Below are 22,381 nucleotides of genomic sequence, written 5' to 3' on the forward strand. Positions count from 1 at the left end.
CACTAAAATAGCTTAAAATAATCATATTTTTCTTTAAGAAACATCATAGTCATTATTCTAGAGTAGTCATCAATAAATAGAATAAAATATTTGTCTCTACAATAGCTTTGAACACCAATAGGTCCACATAAGTCAGTATGAACTGTAGAACAAGAATTTTAGTGTGCAAAGAACATTAACATTAAAGCAAAAAATTCACAAACTAAAACTATATTCACATATGAGATTAGACAAAAGAAACAATTAAGGAATACAAACCCAAAAAAAGGAAATACTCCATGCTTCCTTGATTTTGTAGATGTGTCCTTTGATGTGGATGTATGCTCAAATGCTCAAAGTTGCTTCAATTTTGGAGATAGATAATAGCAAATTGGTAGCTTTGTGAGCTCTCAATTTGGCATTATAAGGGTATGGGTATGGCTTTTGGCTCTCAAAAGGGCATGGTAATTTTAGCTCAAAGATTGTTGATGAAATGGCTTGGGATGAGATTCAATTTATAGGCTAAGGGGTAGAGGGATGGAGGGCTTAGATGCAAGGATGGATGAAGGCTTAAGGAGGGCTAAGATGCACTCAAAGGGGAGCACATGGATTGTGCTTGTTTAGCACCAATGGGAAGGTGACACTTGTCACAAGGAGGATGAGTGTGAGAGGGTAGGGTAAAGGGTTGGTTAAAGGCATGATGAGTGGGGTTGAGTATGTAAGAGGGATGTAAGAGGAATGAGTGTGGAAGAGGGAAGAGTGTGGAAGATGGGTGTAAGAGTCATGAGTGGGCTTGTAAGAGTCTTTTATGTTTTGTAAGAGCACTCATGACTTAGTGGTTGGGCTTTTTGAGGGGAGACTTTGGTTTGAATTAGGAAAGTCTTAAACTTGTTTAGAGAATGTGACAACATTAGGGGGTGAATTAGGCTTAGGTTTAGGATTAGATTAGGGATGTTAGAGATGTACAAGTGGATGGCATTAATGAGGGTGGGTGAGTTAGTGGCTAAGCTTGGTTAGTATGGGTGGATGGGGTGGATTAGGCTAAATGGAGGATTAGAGATAGGTTAGGGGTTTTTGAATTTGAGGATTTCATTTATCAAATAGATTTATTTAATAAATGGGGATTTTTGGAATTAGATAGAAGAATAGGATTTAATTGATAAATAATAGATTATTTGATTTATCAATTAGGACTATAGATGATTAATTAAATTAATCAACTAGGGATTGCAAAAGATTAATTAAATAAGAATTTAATTAATGATGCCTTTAGAGATGGCTAAATTAGATTACCAAAGCAATGTAATCAAATTTAGGTGTCTACATTTTGCCCCTCTTTGACATAGTGTTGAGACAACACTATTTCAAAGAAGTTCGAATGAAGACGACACGAAGAAGATGTTTTAGCAACAAGGTTTCCCCAGTCTCGGATAAGAAGAGGAGAGACTAGACTTAGATGATGCCCCCTCAAGAAGGTGGCGGGGAGAGAAATGAGGCTCAAAAACTTCTTGAAAAGTACAAGAATTTGAGATGAGCTAAGACACAGATTGGAAAAGAGAAGGGGTTGAATTAGCTCAAACTCTCACTATGGGAGAATGATGAAGGGAAATCAAGGGCACAATAGTAAAGCAAGCTTAAGACTTTCCAGGATTGGTGGGGAGGGGGGGGAGGAGGAGTGGAGCGCTATAAAAGGAATCCATGGTAGGGAGATGGATGGTAGAATGATAAAGCTGATGCAACAGGATTTCAAAGAGTCAGATTGGCGGAAGATGGGTTTCAGAGATCCCTAGGACTAGGATTGTGGATCTCGAAAGATGAGGCTTGGTGGATTAATTTGATTGGTGGATCCCTAAGACTAGGATTGTGGATCCCTAAAGCTAAGCGTGAGGAGTGATTCAAAGAGATACTAATGCATAAGCTGGGGTAGGAGCGAGAGGTGCAGGATATAGATGGGGGATAATGGAGATGAAGGGAATCCATTGGAGCTTTTTGAGCGGGATTATATAGGGTTTACATGATGATTATTTCTTATGGACGGATTATCCAAAACCCTATGCTTCACTTAGGAATAGAACATTTGACTTTTCTATGATTTAACAGAAAACTTCTACTACACAAAAAGTCAGACCAACAGTGGCTCTGTCTGGGGATGATATACTACTTGATTCTATGCAAGAATTCAGAATCTATGGGAGAGCAGACCACACATCCGGTAAGGTGACAACTTCTTCAGAGAGCACAAGGCAACACACAAAAACAAAGACCCAGACTGCACAAGGATTTACAGAAAACAAGACGACAAGAAACCCTAAAGCTACTATTCATGGAAGAAAATAAGTATTTTTTCAAGAAAAATACCTCTTCAAGAACTATCCATGAACTGGCAATTCAAGAATATTATCAAATATATCTTTGATTATGTAAGAATCTTCACCCCAAGCATTCTCAATGAGATATGGGCCTAACCAAATGGGATCAAATTTTCCATGTTTTCCTTTATCTTCAATTCTGGCATTCCACATTAAGACTAGGTCTCCATTTTCAAATTTCTTGTTTACAGTTCTTTTATCATAGAGTGTTTTGACTTGCAACTGCAACTTTTGGCTCCTCAAAGATGCTTCTCTTCTAGTTTCGATCAATCCTACCAATTCATCCATTCTTTCTTTCATTTCATCAGTAGTATCTTCATCATATGACTGGATGTAATTGTATAGTCCCATCAAGTTGTTCTGGGGCATTCTAGCTTGAATTCCATACACTAAATCAAATGGAGCTACCCCAATTGCCTTCTTTACAGTTACTCTATCAGCCCATATTGCCAACTGTAACTTAGAATCCCATGCCCTTTTATTATCATCCAAGGTTCTCTTAATGATTTTCAACAGGCTTTTATTTGTGGACTCAGCTTGTCCATTCCCTTGTGGATGATATGGAGCAGATGATGATCTTGTCATTCCATATTTATCACAAAACTTGATGAACTCCTCAGACCTAAAACACATAGCATTATCTGTGACAATTCTCTGTGGACATCCAAATCTAGAAATAATATTATTCAATAGGAAATTATTTACCACTTTACTTGTTGCATTTCTGGTAGGGATAGCCTCTACCCATTTTGTAAAGTAGTCAGTAGCAACCAGAATCCAAGAATAGCCAGTGCTAGACTTGGGGAAAATTTCTCCTATGAAGTCCAGACCCCATTGTTGAAAAGGTGCTTGAGTTTCAACTGGCTTTAGTGTAGTATTTCCTGAGAATTTCAGCTTTCCAGCAAACCTCTGACAAGGATCACATTTCTTAATCATAACTTGAGCATCCTTGAACAAAGAAGGCCACCAGAATCTAGGCCTCATTATCTTATGCGCAGTAGTTTTGGCCATGTAATGTCCTCCACATACTCTAGCATGCATTTCTTTCAAAATCTCTTTTGCCCTTTCTTTGTCAACACATTTCAACAGAACTCCCTCAAAGTTTCTCCACCATAAGTTATTTTGAACAATTACATACCTGATGGCTTGCAATTTAGTATTCCTTTTTTATTGTCAGGTAGATGGGGAGGAACTTCCATATGTTGCAAGTAATGTATAACATTGGTGTACCAGTCACACTGGTCCATGTCGCAGAAGTCAGCTCTGAGATCATCATTTACCAGGTTTATCTGATTAGCTTCTAGGTTAGTTTCGGCCATGAGTTTGGTCAAACCTTGACCTCTTACTAACTTAGTTATCTGCATATCAATGTTAAATTCTTGGATTCTATTGATCCATCTACATCTCCTTCCTGACACTTCCTGCTGAGAGAATATATCCTTAACTGCAGCACTAGGTACAAAAGCAATAATAGTAGCACCTACCAAATAACTTCTGAATGCTTTTACAGCCTTTACCAAAGCATATGCTTGTTTTTCATTTATTTCATACTTCAGCTCAACATGCTGCAGGGATTTGCTGAAAAAGGCAATAGGCTGCTCATATCTTTCTTGATTTTTCTGTAATAAAACTGCAGCTACAGTATGGAATGATGCAAAAGAAAAAATATGCATGGGTTTTGCATAATCTGGGGTCCTCAACACTGGAGCATTCTTTATTGCAGTTTTTATATCCTGGAATGCCTGTGAAGGTTCACCATTCCAATCTATGACAGCTCCTTTCTTGAGCATTTTTGAAATGGGTCTACTAATTTTAGCGAAATTGGTAACAAACCTCCTCTGAAAATTAACTTGGCCAAAAAAGGACTGTATACCTTTCACATTTTTAGGTTTGGGCATTTTATCAATAGCTATTACCCTTTCTGGGTCTATTTTTACCCCATCCTTAGACACTATGTGTCCTAATAACTTTCCTTCTGTGACCCCAAATAAGCATTTCTTTGGGTTTAAAGATACCCCATATTCCAGGGTTTTTATAAAAAAAATTTCCAAGTGTTTGCAGTGATCTTCAACCTTGTTAGAATACGTTGTAAGATCATCCTGGTACACAACCATAAATTTGTCAATATACTCATGAAATGCTACATCCATGGCTCTTCGGATAGTAGCTCCTGCATTAATCAAGCCAAAAGGCATCCTCACATACACATATGTTCCCCAAGGGGTTCTGAAGGCTGTTTTGAACTGTTCACTTTCTTTTACCAGAACTTGATTATATCTAGAAAAGCCATCCATCATTGACATCAATTCAGAGTCGGTCACTTGTTGTAACATGGCTTCCATATTAGGTAGGCCATAATTATCTTTTAGAGATGCAATGTTTAGATTTCTAAAATCAACACAAAGCCTAATATCTCCATTCTTTTTTCTCACAGGAACTAGGTTTGAAACCCAAGTGGAATGCCTAATTGGTTTGATTATTCCGCCATCTCTCAGTTTTGTCAGTTCTTCCTGCATTTTTGGGGCAAGGGTAGGATTGATTGGCCTCTGTTTTTTCCTAAAAGGTCTTACATTTTCCTTCAACGGTATATCATGCTGGAAAAGATCCTCCCTGTAAGCCTTAAGGTCATCATATGACCAAGCAAAAACATGCCTGTACTTTCTAAGTACGTCAATCAATGCTTTCCTGATTTCAACAGGTAGATCTTGGCCAATGTAAACACTTTTAGGAACTTCATCCGTACCCAAATTTATTTCTTCTAACTCCTGGGGTTTGGGGTCGTTTGCTCCTATTTTTACTCTGTCTTGGCTATCAAAAATATTTTCCAAGACTACGAACCCCTTCGGCATCTTATTTGTTTTTAATTGCATTATTTCTTGACCAAAAATGGTTTCTTTCCCATTTATGGTTTCAATTAGTCCATTGCAGTCCATCTCCTCACCATGGTACTTGTCTTCATTTAGCAAAAAAATTGTAATATCTTTGTCATCTTCAAACACTTGCCAATTTTCAATGTTGTCAGGTATAGAAGGTCTATTTTGGACCTCAATCTGGGAGATTCCTACAAATGATATTTCTTTTGGTTTGATGGCTACATTTGCCAGAAGATCAACCATCTTATTCTGGGTCCTATCTCTCCATGAGATCCCAAATGCATCAAAGAATTCTATTTGATCCCAGACTGCATTTCTATATTGTTTTAATCTCCTATTTTTTGAGGAGTAGGTTCCTTTGATCTGAGAGATGATCAGTTCAGAATCCCCTATGACACACAATTTCTTAATTTTGTGGTGTGTGGCCACTTTGAGTCCTAGCAGAAATGCTTCATATTCAGCAATGTTATTAGTGCAGGAAAACTTCAAGGTGAATGAATACCTGAAGGTGTTATTTTCAGGGGACACAAAGACTACACCTGCCCCTGCACCCTCTTTAGAACTAGCCCCATCAAAGAACATTGTCCATAATTTTGGTGAATTCATGCAACATTCAACCTCATTTTCAATGATAGCAGGCAAGTTTTCCACTTCCTGAATAATTAATTCAGCCCTGAAAGCATTAATCCCAGTGTCTAGGAAACAAGTGGTATCTTTGTCAATTTCTTCACCTAAGATGTGGTTAACCCTTGGTTCCCTATTTACCCTGATAGCTTTGTCCCCTATATGGAAGGTGGGATAAGTAAGGTCACATTGTAGGCTCCCCCCCATGGCAGCACTCCATTTTCTGGAGAGTAGCATCCCGTAGTGTGGAGGTATATCTACCACAAGGACAGAAATGGTTAATTCTACCTTAGGAAATGCAACCAGTTTGAATGGTAATGCATTTATAGTACCTATTAATGGAACCTCTCTAGCATCCATCCCTCGGCATCTACCTTGCTTAGTATCCACCTTCAATCCTAGGGCTTCCATTACTTTGAAAGGCATTATAGTGTTGGAAGCTCCAGAGTCTATCATACAATTTTTTAAGGTTTTCCCTTTTATGATTAGACTAAGGAAAAAAAGATCAATATCTTCTATGAACGTAACTGATGAATCATCTAAAAACATCTGAGGAATCTAGGATATAATACCACTGTCCTCTATTATTAATGGGGTCTGTTGGGCTACAACTTGATTATCAATAATATTGTTGTTTGCTATTCCACCCAACCATGAAAAAGCCTTATTCTTATGCTCTTCAATTCTAAAAAGCTCAGACAAGGGCACTTTTACAGTAATTTGAGATAACATGGAAATCATATCAACAGGTTCAACCACAGTAGGTTTTACAATAGTACCTAGAATTGAAGTCTTTTGAGTAGTAAGCACCACTTTTTGCTTGACAACATCCGGTTTTGATTTCTCTGGTTGCACTACTATTTTTGTTGCTTCACCTATCTAAAATTGAACCTTCTTCTTTGGTTCCCATTTCTGACCCTTGTTCTCCTTGATCTTAGGCACATCTATACTGACTTTCTTGTGTTGATCATTCATCTTATGAGTGGTGTCTTTGATGAACACACTAGATGGCCTTCCTGCATCATTACTTATTGCTCTATTTCTCAAATTATAATTACTATCGACTTGTGAAATCATTTCAGCTGTAATTCTATCAATTTCCTCCTTGGAGGGGATTCTTAAATTTGTGATACCTATGTCAAAAAATGTATTGCATACCTTATTTATATCATTCTCTTCATCATCTGAAAATATTTGCTGATGATGTAACTGGTAAGCAATTCTCTAGCTAGTAACATCATTCTCAGGTTCTTCTGAATTAGAATCTATCAAATCATCACATGTGTTCACCATATTGCAGCTTATATCATCATGGTTTTTCTCTTCAGTTTCTTCTTCTGCTTGCACTCCTTGAGCTTGGGCGAATGACTGGGCAACAACACAATAATCAGCAGAATGAGGTGATTGGCATATAATGCACCATGGTACATCATCATTCATATTTACAGTGTTCCTTTGCAGGGGGTCTGGAGTACCCTTATCTTTCATATTTTGGGTTTGGTTGGGAACTGGTTTACCATCTTTCCACTAAGTGGTGTAAGGGTAATTCTGCATCCTAGGCTGTCTATTGAAATTGTTGTTATTCACAAGGGTTCTTTCAGCAACATTTGGCTTATTGAAACTAGTGGGATTCATCTTCTTGAGCATTTCTAAAACTTGGCCTATAGTAGGTTCTTCAGGCTTTTTTCCTATGGGAGTTTTGTCACCCTCCCTTTTATTATTATTCTTAGGATTAAAAAACTTAGGATCATCCCTCCTCCCTAGTTTTCCAGATGCCTTTCTATTATTTTCTATATTCACTGCAACTCTATAGACATCTCTTAAAGTTTTAGGATCCTTATCTCTCAATTGATAAGCCATTTTGCTATCAAAAGCATTGAAATAGGTTGTGAGACAGACGTCTTCATTTAACCTCATAAATTGAAAAAGTTTGTACATCCCCTTTTGAAATCTCACATTGAAATCAAATGTGGATTCATTTGGATTCTTCTTGATATTGTTGAACTCATTCAACATGAATCCTACATTAGTATTATCCCCATATTTCTCTTTGAACAATTTCTCCAAATCACTCCATGAAGTAATACTATCATCAGGCAACCTCCTGAACCAATCCCTTGCATCCTCTGTTAGTGAATGCACAAATAATTTCATCACCATGTCCTCATGTTCAACTTCATAATCATTCAGCATGTCAATGAAAATCCTCAAATGTTCTTCACCAGTAACATCATTATTTCTAGAAAACTTAACCACTTTATCCCTTAAATCAAAAGATATGGGATGGGGGGCACCAGAAATATCGACAAATGATATTTGTCTATATTTTTCAAGGTATATAGGTTTCTTCTGGAAACCAGGAACATTAGAAGTACTAGCTGTATTAGCTTGACTCAGGGGAGCAGCTTGGGGCAGCTGTGGTGGGACAAATGAGACTTGAGTGCCAATATTGGAAGATGAGGTAGGAGCAAATTGAGGTGATTTCTAAGTTGAGATTATGGGACCACTAACTGGTGCAGGATTTCTAGGTGGGATAGACAAGCTAGGCCATGAATTCAATGCAGAATTAGACTTTATGAATTGGATTTTCCTTCTAGTTTCTGCAGCCTGAGCTTCATTCTCAACCTTCTCAAGTTCTTTTGCAAGGTCTTCCCTCTCTTTTCGAGCCTTCTCTAAATCTAGATCTAATTTAGACATGGAGGGTTGTATAGGTTTGCTCGGTATAGCTTGAGGCTCATTTATTTGGATTCCTATAGCCTTGCCTTTCCCTTTATCTGGAACTGTTCCAGTGGGCTCTACTGGATCAACTTGAATGGGTTTATAAGCTTGAACTTGAGCAATAATTGGTTCTTGCCTTTGATTTAGGCGTTTCTCTTGTTGTTGAACTTTAGCTCTTAGATTATCAACATCTCCAAAGACATCCTTATGGAGAGTTGTAGTATTCTCTTCTAATTTTTTATTTTGCTCTTTCAAAGCAGCCATCCTTCTTAGCAGAGTATCTCTTTCTATTATTGCATCCAAAGTGGCTCGCTCCCTCCCCTTTTCAAGACGAATGTGTTTAGCTTCTTCCTCAGCAATCCATTTCTTCAAAAATCCTATTTTAGATTGCACTTCTTTAGAGTCTGCAGAGGTTGCCTTGGAATCAACAGGGTCATCCAGATCTATAAGGTTTGGTTCCATATAAGGGGCTACTCTAGGATTAAAAGGATTATCAGATGAACTCCTAAATCCTAGCCTTCAATTTGTATTTTCTACAGGCTCTGGTCTTAATGAAGCAATTCCCATAGTAGATACGTCCTTGTCTTGAAAAACTCTCTCATCTAGTAATGGGGTACAGAAAATACCTCCTAAGAGTCTTGTAGTTTCAGATTCAGAGCTAAGCGAAGATGACTCTCTTCCTATTATTGGTTGATAATGGGAATTTACAGAGGCATTACCTCTAGGCTTCCAAGTAGGATTTGGATATGTTCTTTTCTTATTTTGGTTCTTCCTACCACCTTGGGGTAGATCAGTATACATTGATACATCGAGATTGGCTCTCATGTAAGCCCTTGTGTTTTTTCTCTTGTCAGCCATATTCTTCTTTTGTTACAATAAGCACTAGCTTCAAAACCTTGATTGAGTCGCCACCCTCTTTCGGGAAAAATATAATAACACTTTTACTGACTGAAGGAAAAAAATACACAAGTAGGAACAAAAATACGGCACAGACAGACCAATCACTGATGTTGTAAGACTGCAACTCTTGCTTGTTAGATAAGACACTTGGATAAGCTGGATGCATCAGTGTGTAGCAATGGTATTTGGGTTATATCTTCTTTAAATCTTCAAGGTTTGACACTAAAGATTCCCTTATAGCCACGGGAAAAATAAAGATCACACAACACACACGTACACAGTAGGACTAAAGACAACTGCAGTACTTTTTTTTTTTTACAGATGTGTTAGACAATCCCCAGCGGAGTCGCCATTTTGTTGGTGTTTTTTTTATTAAAACAGTGCTAAAACTACTAAGCGACAAAAGGCTTAATACCTAGATATTAGTACATACACAACCTAAAGAATAGCCAATTCTTATTGTCACTTGCATATGCAAAGTACGAGGACCCAACTTTAACAAAACTTCAGATGGTTTTCTACTCTTTTGGCTCTGTAAAACCAGGGCGGGTGTACCCGGGGATGGTTCAAAAATGGAACAATTATATGAGAATTATTCTTAGTTTCATTTTGATTCTCATTTCTAAATCCTCAAACATATACATAACTCTTACCAAATTGGTAAACACATCCCTTGAACATATATGGCCAAGAAATCTTCTATAGATCTGCAGATGTTTTCAACAGCAATGGCTAAATGAAGCTAAAACATTCCATGCAGGCAAGTGCTGGCCAAATTTGAATATCTTACAGGAAATAAAAGTAAAATTTGATTTTATGATGTATTTGAAAAACCCAGTCATAATATACTTCTCTTTTGGCTGAAATACTTTCGATTAGTGCCTAATCCATTGGGGTTCAGAGTCTATAGTAAGTTCTTAGATCTAATTTGTTGCTTTGCAACAAATTCTTATCAGCAATTCTTATCAAAATTTATCATTCAAAAATCCTTTTCAATACCTAAGTAATCTCATCTCATTCATCAGAGCCCTTATTTAATCCATTGAATTAACAACAATAACAAATGGATGTACAACCCTACTAGATTGCAATCAATTGCATAAGCTTTTACTCACACAACATCAAGGTAGCTAAGTATTTAAAAGGAGACAAAATTCAGAAAGAACTAATATGGGGACAATTCATAATTTGTATTCATTTCCTTTGAAAATGGTATATCCTTTACAATAGACCTAGAAAGACCTTCAGAAAAGAAGCACAGTTCTTTCTACATTCATATATTCTCAGAAATTTTGACAGAAAAGTATACTACAAACTTGCTTTCCAAATGTTTGGACCAAAAATAGGACTAAGCACAATACTTAGTAAAAACAGAATTCGGACCATTCTTTAGCCTTGGGATCTCACTTAAATAGTTTTTTTTCCCACTTAAACATCACTTTAGATCTTAGGGTGTACAATTAGATCCACACATACAATGAGCCTAATTCCCATCTTCTTTATCCTCTTCTTTTCTAGAAACTTCTCTCTTGGAATCCATTCCTTAGGTTGTTTACCTAATCCTATTCTAGAATCAAATGATCCAACTCATCGATCCTTATCTTCAACATGCTTTCCATATTCTAAGAAATCAACTTAGTCAGCTAGAAGTTATGATTTCTCATAACAATTATTCCAATTATATCTTTAGTTCTCATAAATTGTTAAAAAAAAATTCCTTGGCTGACACTATGTTTTGACACTCGGTCATCACTACATTACTTAGTCACTACTAAATTTCTTACTCAACACATAAAATGTCACTCAATCAATGCTAATGGTCTGTTAACACTAATTCTACTTTAATTTTTTTGGCACTCAGTTAACACTATCATTACTCAACATATACTTCAAATTCCTTAATCTTCATCTTTGTTGTTCGGTCATGCCTATGCATTTGATCTATCTTTGATCACTTCTTCAAGGTGTTAGTATTACTATCTTCTCCACTTGCAGCATGATTTAAAAAACCACTTTATCTTGTCAAATCTCAACTAATCAAGTGTTAATTTATAATGTCCTCTTCATAACTCAACCTATCCTATAGATACTTTTGATACTAACAGCTTCTCAAATATTTTTCATCAATTATATTGATATGATACTCAGATCAGATAGAAAATTGTCTCACCAATAGGTTTGACATCAATGACAACATAACAATTATTCTAATTGTAGTTTCCAACAGAGTATGTAGATGATAGAGGGGATTCTCATGTTAGAATAGGAACCCTAAAACAAAATTTTGGGGCCCTATAATCCATCTCTTGCCTTTCTCCTTCTCCACCCTACTCATCCATAATAATTTTAATCAGTTAAAACATTATTTTTTAAAATGTTTTTTTCCATTATATTTTTAATAATACTTTCTTTTACGTTTATATGCAAATAGCAACATTATATATATTTTTTCTTTCTATCAATTAAAACTTCAAAAAATAATAACTTTTTAAAAGGAAAAAACCATCATCAATTTTGTTTACTTCATAATAAAACCTCTACTCAAACCTTTGGTGACCATCTAGTTTTTTTTAACTTTGTGATTCAATTATGCTATATTTGTTGTCACCCCTAAAAAATAAAATAAAATAGATATTGTTAAAACTTCAAATATCAAGCTGGACAGAAAGCTTCGTCTTATGGCATGGATTTAGGATTGCTCCTGGCCAATTAGAGGAGGAAGGTGACCCCTATCAAATCCTCTGCTCCTATGGTTTCCACTAGTCATTCCATGATTTGATGACAAAATCCTATGAGGCAAGCCAAATATGTTATTCCAAGTGAAGCTCGTAGTGATCCTAAGGTTGGATCAAACGCATATGACATGGATTTTTCTCTATTTGGTGATCAAGCCCTAGAATCAAAGCATGACAAGCTGAAGAAAGGTAAAATGGCACGGTCTATTCATGAACTCATTCCAAATTTCTCTACTAAAGAGGCTTCTTAGTGGTTTGATTAGTATTGGGGTGTTCTCTTTTTTAAATGTAGATACTATAGTTATATAGCTTGCCTATTCTCACATTTTGTAGCTATGGTGAGATAGCTATAATTAATCCATGTATGAGTTTGGGGGGTCTTTTTGGGGGATCATGCTATCGATACTTTGGCTTTAGAAGCCATTTTGTTGTTATGAACTTATTTTGACTATCAATACAAATTTTATTACCTATAAAAAAAACTTCAAATGTCACAAAATGTATGAGAAATTACAAGTAGGAAACTATGACTACTGGTATGAAATCTATACCAACATAGAGATTTCAATTATTTTGTCAAATTAGTAATTTATCCCCCACCTTCTATCATTCTTCAGTAGTAGTGCAATGTCATAGATGTTGGCTTTAGTAGTCTATTGTCAGTTCTTCCTCAATAAATTGTATGTTATTTTTTTCACCTCCTCCAAACTACCTTCAACATTAGTGTGTGTTTTTTTTATAAAATAGCTTTCATTTTTTAAAATAGCTATCAAATTTTACAATCATGGTTTTTGTAAGGTTGTTGTGCTAGTATTTTTACCTGTCAAACTTGTGATACTTGTGGCACCTTCAATGTTCCACTAGATACTTTTGTAATAGAGATTCCAATTGTTATAATTTTATTTTTAGTTATAGTTATATTGTGTTTTCTCTTGAACAATTTAGGCCACTAATAAATTTAGGAAGTGTTTTATCCTATTTTCTTATTGTTCTTCTTAGGGATTGATCATTCTTTCTATTTTTTCAGCCATATTAGGAAGCATCATTTTTTAATTTTTAGAGCACACCAATTTTATTTACTATATTCTTTACATTTACATTTCAAATAAAAATCATTTTTACTAGCATTTTAATTATTTATCTTACACAATACTTGATTTCATTAAACCATAGAATTGTTATCTTTCATTTGGTGCACTATACTTTCTTTAAACACCTTTCCTACATTCTTAAGAAAATCTCAATATCCTCTGTATTTTATCCCTTTCTTTCTTTAATCAAATGTTTTCAAAAGTGATAATATTGTTGTTTTATCTTTCTATTTTTTCAGCTACCTTGGATGTAGTGCATCCCAATCTAAATGTTATTTTTCCAAGGTTAAATGATTAAACTTATAATGTATGATGTTGTCTTTTTATTCTTATTTATTGTTTAGGATAATACTTCCTTTTTCTATGTTGATCACTTGATTGAAATTTTATTTGTTATTTATTTGAAAATCTAGTCACTTCTATTTCTCTACATATTTGGTTCCTGCCTATAGCAGTTTTGATTTTTGTTGAGTGCAATAAAAATGAGTAATATTAATGTGAAGTGTTGTTTAACAATTAAAATAAATATTATCTCAGTTAGAAATTATTATTATTGATTCAAAATAAAATGTGAATAATGAGTGCACTAAGATAAAAACTTTAAAAATAATGAGTAGATGGAATTATATATAAGATTTTTAATAATGAATACTTTTGAAAGTTTCAAAAGAATAGAGAATACACAAACCACTCACAATGCATTATATTATAAGTATGCTTAGAAAATGTTGAAATAGATTTATATATTTTTTAATGTCATCATATTTTTAATCAAATATCACTTTCACTTCTAATGAAACAAAATTAATAGAACTGGAAGTTGAAAAATGAACAAGAAAATTACACTTATATAAAATCAAATTTCTTGGAGTCTATGTGACACTTAAATCTCACAAATAAACTTCATATTTTTTTGCCTTTAAAAAACATCACAAGTATGCCCTCTTGCTACTATTTGCATCACACACAAGAAGTTGTTAAGATCATAAACAATTTAAAAAGGGAAAGCAAGTTGTATAAGAAACAACTTCATCATCCCTTGGAAAACTTACACAAGAAAATAATAATCCCACTCCATTATTGTCATATCTAGCTCTATCATGATTTATTTTTTATCAGTTATAAATTGAATAATATTTGGTGAAGAATTTAACTAGCATATGAATTGTAAGTTGAATTTAGGCGAAAGACTAATTTTACTTGTTATGAAACTTTGTATCGATGTCACCATGAAAAGAAGAGGTGTTTGATTCAAATAACATTGAATACAACTTTCAAAAATACATGTAAAACCAAATTACTCCAATTTGCATTTTCCAAACCAGAATTTGAAAAACTTGCACAAATATTGTCTTGACTAACTTGAGCATATGAGTAAAACATCTCTCTCTATCTGCCTGTAGTCGGTAGTGAAAAATACCTTTAGTTTGAGAAAAGAGAAGCATAAAATATCAATGAAAATAATGAACAAAAAAGTGATCTCAACCTCAATTTCAAGAGGATCCCATGGAACTACTTTGTAGTCATGAAGTGCTTGTTTGGATTCCTGCACCAATTGTGATCATGGGCTATTTTCCTTCCATTAATAAAAGTTACTCTCATTGTTGAGGATGAAGATGAGAACAAACATTTTCTGTAGAATCTGAACAACTGCAGTGAGAGGAAGAACCTAACAAATAAATATAATTTATGAAAACAATTTTTTTTGATGTTGAATAGACAATACTCTGTTTGTATAGAGTAAAAAATTAATTTTATTGCAATTCACATTCTTGAAAGAATTGTGACATTTTTTAATAGAAAAAAAAAATCCTATGATAAAAAATACATCGTTAAGGAAAACTATGATGGATAATATAGAGTTCACTATTGTGAATGACAGTTTGAGCAATAAAATAACTGCTCTTTATTACAAGCAATTACGGTGGAAATGAGTAGATTAATTTGTTAAATGAATGGTGGAAACTAAACAACTAAAACATAGAACTAATTGATCATAGAAATAAAGAATCTATTGCATGTTGTCAAATAGTGGTTAATGATGGTAAAGATGGAGTTTTAAGATTGGTGAAAAACAACCATATACATTTTCAAGTTTGTGCTGAAAGTAGAGTTGCACAATGAAAACCTTATGTCTTCTATTAATGCATGCTTCTACACACACCTGCTAAATGTTACCGCCTCAAAGCAACTTGAGACTTCTTTGTACAGACGAAGTATATATAAAACATATATTAGGTTTGTTTGTAAGAAAATGATTATGAATGTTCTAGAGTATGTTGGAAGGCATAAAATATGAGAACAATTTTTTAGAGAAAAAAGTGATGTTTTCATAACTTCTCATTAATTAGAAGGTGCAAAATAGTGAGGACATTATTTTTCTATAAAAAATAGTTGTTTCTAGAATTTTACATTAAATGCAAATACCAATTAATGTTAGACATTTGGAGAAGTTTATACAACTGTTTAAAATTGAGGAATAAATATTACAACTTTGAAGTAAAGAAAATATTGGGAATCGTTTTGCCCATAATTGTTCATTGTACTAAGTAATAATGAGAGAGTAAAAGTTTTTTTTTAATAAATATAATTTAAACATATTGGGTATGGGTAGGATCATGGTGTGCCAAAAAGTGGCTATCTGAAAAATTTGTAGTTCTAAAATATCTCAAACCATTTCAAAATCTATTCCAACTTTTTTCCCACCCAACCTAATACTAAATGAAAAAAATTAATATCTTTATAAGGTCTAATATATCTTTTGCTACCAAACCTATATGGTCAACCTTAAAAACATCCTAAAAATGTGCTTTTGACCTATTTTTATATGATTTTTACTTCAAACATGTAGCCGATGACTTTTTTTTACCAAAATTTGATGAAATGAAAAGGGTTTCTTAAGAATGTTCTTATCTTTCCATAAATGTAAGGTTTGCCAAATTATGAGTTTAGTGAGTAATTATTACTTATTTTCTAATGGAGTTATGTATAAAGTGCTGACTGACACACTAGTTGAAAAATAATTATAACTTTTAAATGGTATAACGATTTTTAAATCCAAAAGATGCATCACATTCTATGTTTCTTCTATTATAAGGAAAAAAATGAAAAATTGAATTTTGTAGAGTTTTGAATTAGTTAAGGTGGTTAGACATGAGAGTTTTTTTTATTTCAAAAATACTAAAGTCAAAAAGTAATTATCAATTATTTATTTAGAATAAAAATACCCAAAAATATGTGTCAAATCTAGGCATGAGTCTACTACTTATATCTAGAATATTATTAAAAAAATATTATCATTTGATTTTGATTAAGGTGGTCAAACATATGTCTACTTATTTTTGTTTTGAAATTTTTGTAATATTGCATTAAAATTCAAAATTTTGACCAATCAATTTTTATTTTTTTGAGATAAGTCCTAGTATTTTAGAAACTAGATTCAATTTGTTAGAGATTCTTTTCTCTCAACTTTTTGATATAAAGTTAATAACAAGTAGAAAATTGCACATCAAGTTGACATAACCTTGCTTTTCTAATTTTTTATTGCCACTTAAGAGCATAGTTTGGTTGACCATGATCCTGCACATACCTTATTAACACCTTTTGTTTCATTATTATGGAAGAAGATTTTGATAGAGTTATAAAAAAGGCTCAAATTGAAGGAAAAATTAAAGGAATCATGGTAATTGAGGAGGTCCCTAAAATAACACATCAACAATTTGTAGAGGCCACACTTGTACCAGGAGAACGCACTTTGGAAGAAGCTCAAAATTTTAAGCAAGTAATAAATAATTATATGGAAGCATCAAGCTAAAAAATAAATGCTAAAAAATTAGAGATTTTCTTTATTAATACCAAGAGCAAGTGGAGAGAGAAATTTGTAGAATAACAAGATTTAGGAAAGGAACCTTTCCATGCAAATAGCTTGGTATTCAACTTGCAAAAGGCATAAGAGAAAGTGAAGCCCAAGATATTATTTTAGAAAAATTAGATAAAAAAAGGGGGAAGTTGAAAAGGGAAATGGTTAACTAAAGGTGGTAGAATGACTATGATCAAAGCAGTTCTTTCAACCATCCCCACATTTCATATGTCATGTCTTCCCTTAACTAGAGGTGTAAAAAATAAAAATTAGACTCTAAGACTTAAAAGCTTCTTCTAGCAAGGTATTGGGGATAAGAAAAAAAGGCTCTGATTTAATGAGAAAAAAATATGTAGTCCTAAAGAGTTTGGAGGCCTATAAATAAAAAATGAGTTGGCAAAATGAAGTGCTAGGGGAAAAACTAATCATGAGAATGTTTAAAGAACATAATAATAAATCGGCCAAAATTTTATATCATAAATATTTAAACAATAATAATCCTTTGTCTTTGTTCAAAACTAAAAATCCTCTAAAAGGTTCAATAATTTGGAACTTTATGTTGAACTTTCAGCCATTAATAGCTAGTAAATCAACTTGTGATATTGGTTTAGGGTACGGTCCTTTATTTTGGAAAGATTCATGGGATGAGCTCCCTTCTCTAGATATTGTAAATCTACCAATAAACATTATAAACACTCTTTCAACTCTATAGGGCAAGAATGTGACCAATTATAAAATTAAAATTAATGATAATTAGTATGGAGGATTGGAATGGAAAACCCTAGATGAAACTCCACTTCCATCACAAGTAAAGAATATTTTAAATCAAATTTTGAAAAGTAGGTAGACAAATCATAAAGATAGGCAAGATAAATTAATTTCAAGAGCCTCGAAAGACATAAGTTATAAAGTCAGACTAGGATATGAAAGGATAATAAATTATCAAAAATGGAATAAGATTGACATTGCTCTAAATCTATGTTGGGATCTGACATGTGTACCAAAAGTAGGTATCTTCCTTTGGGTTTCTCTTCAAAAGAGAATTATAAGAGCAAATACGTTTACCAAGATGGGTTTTGAAGGACCATCTAGATGTCCACTTTGTGGAAACAAATTTGAAATATTTAAATAGTTGCTTTATGATTCTCCCTTTGCTAACAATTGCTGGTATTGGTTAAGTAAGAAATTAAATTAACAAATCACATTCTAAGGTTTATAGTAATTAATGGAAAATATCCCCTTCCAAACTCCTATAGGAATTATGGAATGAAAGGAATAATAGAAGTTTTTCAATGAAAAGATAGGTCTAACATTAATTTTTAATAAACTAGAGGCTTGTGTTATTGAGGTAGCTAACAATAATCTCAATAACTCATATAAGGAGTAAGGTTCTTTTTTCAGAGTTGGATACAAAGATGCTTAAAAATTAGTTTAAGCTAATTAATCCACAATGATATAATAAAAATTCAACAAGATTTAATGAAAGAATGTAAATGGGAACCTCCTCTTGTAGGATGGTCAAAGTTAAATTTTGATGGGGCCTCTAGAGATAATCTAGGACCAACAGGCTTAAGATGTGTTATTTGTTCAAATAATGCTTTATGTGAAACTAAACATGTAAAACCTTTAGGAGTAATCTCTAATAACTTAGTCAAATTAGAGGCCTTGATAGAAGGCTTATGTAATGTCCCCATTTTAGCAGTTGACCAAGTGTGTGCGCGTTAGCCTTGTTCTACATGGTCCCGAGGGCTAATGAAGGGTTTAATGGGATCTTGGAGTGTTTTGGCCTAGTCATTTCCAGTTTGGGCCAAAACGAAGTTGATTTACTCAGTTTCAGGCATACTTACTATTTTTAGTAAGTCAGCAAGACACAGTGCAGGTCAATTTTGGGGATTGGATTCGATACTCCTCGGTGAGAGCTTTCCGATGAGCTATCACTCGCATTATTCGGAGTCCGATTGCTAATACATTTTAATGCCTGAAGTTTTATTAAAGTAACGTCTAATTTAATTGTAAAATATTAAAGTGTTACTTTAATATTTATTTTATGGTGATGTGTACCCAAGGGAGACATAAGGGGTATTTTAATATATGTTTTATATTACACATCTTTTATCCCACATTGCCCATATGAGTTGAGGGGACCCGTGGGAATAGAATAAAAGGAAGCATTTGTGGCTTCATTAGACAGGTTGAATATGAGAAGAAATTGGTGTGTGAGTTGCAGCTTTGTTCTTGGCATTTGAGGACGTCTATCCTCTCTTGTAACATTCTAGACGTCATTCCCTTGGGGTTTGGCCTTTGGAATTCTTTCTTATTGGCTTTAGTATCAGGCAGTTTAGTTGCATTTCCGGCTACAGGCAGATTTGATATTTTGCTCATATCTTCTTCACTACTTGTCCGACGCTTATGCCGCTTGGAGGGAATGGTATTATAAAGGTAGTGGACTGATTGGAGGACAAAGTATTGTAGCAGCAAGTTCATAAGCATGGGCTGGAGTATTATGACAATATTGCTGAAGTAATTAGTGAGTTGATAAATCTGCCATGTATTTGGTTTTATGAATTCTGAAAATAACATTTTATTAGCAGCAGTTCATTTCCACTTTGCATATTGTTGTAATTTCTCTCTTGTTTATGTTGTATGATACCAATTCCATGCACGAAACACAACAAACAAATAAACGTTTGATTTCCAGAGTTATAAGGGGTTTTAAGAGGTTGCATGCAAACTGTTTGACAAAATTCATTTCAGCAAATTGGTTTAGTTTTATGGGACATCCAGGGGTGTCCATTACAGTGGTATCAGAGCTATAAGTCCTGCCATCCTGTAGAGGTCTTATAGGGAATTTGGAACAGCCGGATAGAGGGAAAAAGTAAGTAAAAAACACAGGCTAAGCATTTATGTTTGAGCATGCGACATGGGTCTTATAATTTCCGCGATACCAGAGCAAGACAAAATAGGATTTCAGACTTGCAAAGCAAACAGTCTAGTACATCCGTGCAGGTGGACATTGAATCCAACCATACAGACACAGAGGAGATATTCTGTGATCAGGACAATAATATGGGTGATCGAGATGACAGGAATACAGGATTAGGCAGAGGCAGAAATGCTGGTCCAGATCAGGGGGAGGTACTGTTCCGACAATTACTGGATACATTAGAGCAGGGGCAGCGTATGCAGCAGGAGCAGAATAGGCGAATGGACATGATGTTGCAGCTCATGGCTAGACAGATGGGTGTCAATATTAATCCAGGTGATGCCAACAACAGAAACAATAACAACAAGGGAAACAATAACAACGGGGGAAACAATAACCATGAAGGCCAAGGCAACAACAATGGTTCTGAGAATAACATTAATGGTAATAATGGACACGGCAACAATGGGAATGAGGCTGATAACTTTAGACATGTTGCACACCCAGCACGGACTGTGAGCTCGAGACCTCTTCTACCCACTTTTCCACCCAGAGATCCGGTTCATCCAGTAAACGAACCGCAGATTACCGAGTTACAGGATCAGTTCAGGAGGGACTGGGAGGCTAGTGGACCAGAGTTTCAGGCAGATATTTCTCTTAGAGATTATATGGACTTGAGGATGAGACACATGCCTAAAGCAGGAGGGAGGAATCAAAACTTTGAGCTGAGGAAGAAAGTTGGAAAACTTTATTTACCTTATTATGATGCTTCAGGGAAGATGACTGCACGAACTTGGGTGCAGAAGGTAGATACATACTTGCAGCTTAATCCTATGCCTGAGGAGGAGGCTATCAAGTATGCGGCTATGCACTTGGATGGCGTTGCACATGAATGGTGGCATCATGGCATGGTGACTTTGGGGCATAATCAGATTACATCCTATGAGGAATTCACCGAAACATTGGTTGGGAGATTTGACACTAAGGATCCTGAGTTACATTTCAAGGAGCTAGCACAGTTAAAACAGTCAGGTTCTGTGGATGCTTACATTGCCGAGTTTCAGCGCTTGTCTGTACTTGTTACTGATATCTCTCCTAGGAGATTGGTGGTGTTATTTTGTGATGGTCTTGCTGATCCATTACGAGGTTGGGTGAAGGGACATGATCCACTCACGTTAGCTGAAGCAACTAAAAAGGAACGAGATTTAGCCCCTTCGGTATACAAAGGAAAAAACCATTCAACAGATTCTTCCTACCGCAAGGACAAAGACAAAAAATCATTTCAGAAAGAGTATAGCAAACCCAAAGAAGGATCAAAAGGACTAGACAATGAAACCTTGAATGAACTTCGAAAGAAGAAGCTGTGCTTCCATTGTAGAGAGCCTTGGGACTTATCTCATAAATGCTCTCTCAAGGCTAAGGCAAATCAAATGGAGTATTTTTCAGCAGAAGAGTCAGAGTCAGAAGGGGAGGATCAGCACTCCGATTCAGATAAGGGTAACACTATAGAGGAGAGCAACATTCCTAAGGATGATAGATCGTTGGCACGCTTGACAGGGGCCCAAAAGGCAATCACATTTAAGGTCAGGGGTACTATCCAAGGGCAGAAAGTGATATCTCTTATTGACACTGGGGCTACACATAACTTCATAGATGCACAGTTGGTAGCCAGGAGAGGGTTACAGATAGAGGAGCATGATGGGTTTAGAGTCATGGTGGCTAACGGTGATAAGTTATTATGCACTCGGAAGATATCTAATCTTCGCATCAGGTTTGGAGATGGCTACGAGTTGGAAGATGAGTTCTATGTTGTGGACATGGGAGATTATGATGTCATCCTCGACATGACATGGATGGCTTCACTAGTTGAGTTCACACTCAATCTAGCAAAATTGGAGATGACATTCCAGCATGAGGGGAGAATTGTGGTACTTAGAGGGCTTTCAGATGGAGGTTGCAGAATAGTGTCCTTGAGGAGAATGCAGAGACTTTTTCATCATGATGACATAGAGTGGGCAGCAGAGTGCCACATTATGCCAACTTCACCAGAGCCACAAGAAAAGAGTCATCCACTAGATGTCCAGAAGATACTTGATAGACACGCTAAAGTATTTAGCGATATTCCTCATGGGGTTCCTCCTGACAGAGGGATGGAACATGTTATTGAGCTCGAGGAGGGAGCCAAACCAGTTATGATTACTCCCTATCGTCATCCTAAGAAACACAAGGATGAGATAGAGAAGGCGATTAAGGATTTGTTGGAGATGGGGCATATCAGGCCCAGTAAGAGCCCTTTTGCTTCAGCAATAG

The sequence above is a fragment of the Cupressus sempervirens genome, chromosome 8 (assembly GCF_028749045.1).
Source record: "Cupressus sempervirens isolate cs-2001-9-10 chromosome 8, ASM2874904v1, whole genome shotgun sequence".
Classification (NCBI taxonomy): domain Eukaryota; kingdom Viridiplantae; phylum Streptophyta; class Pinopsida; order Cupressales; family Cupressaceae; genus Cupressus; species Cupressus sempervirens.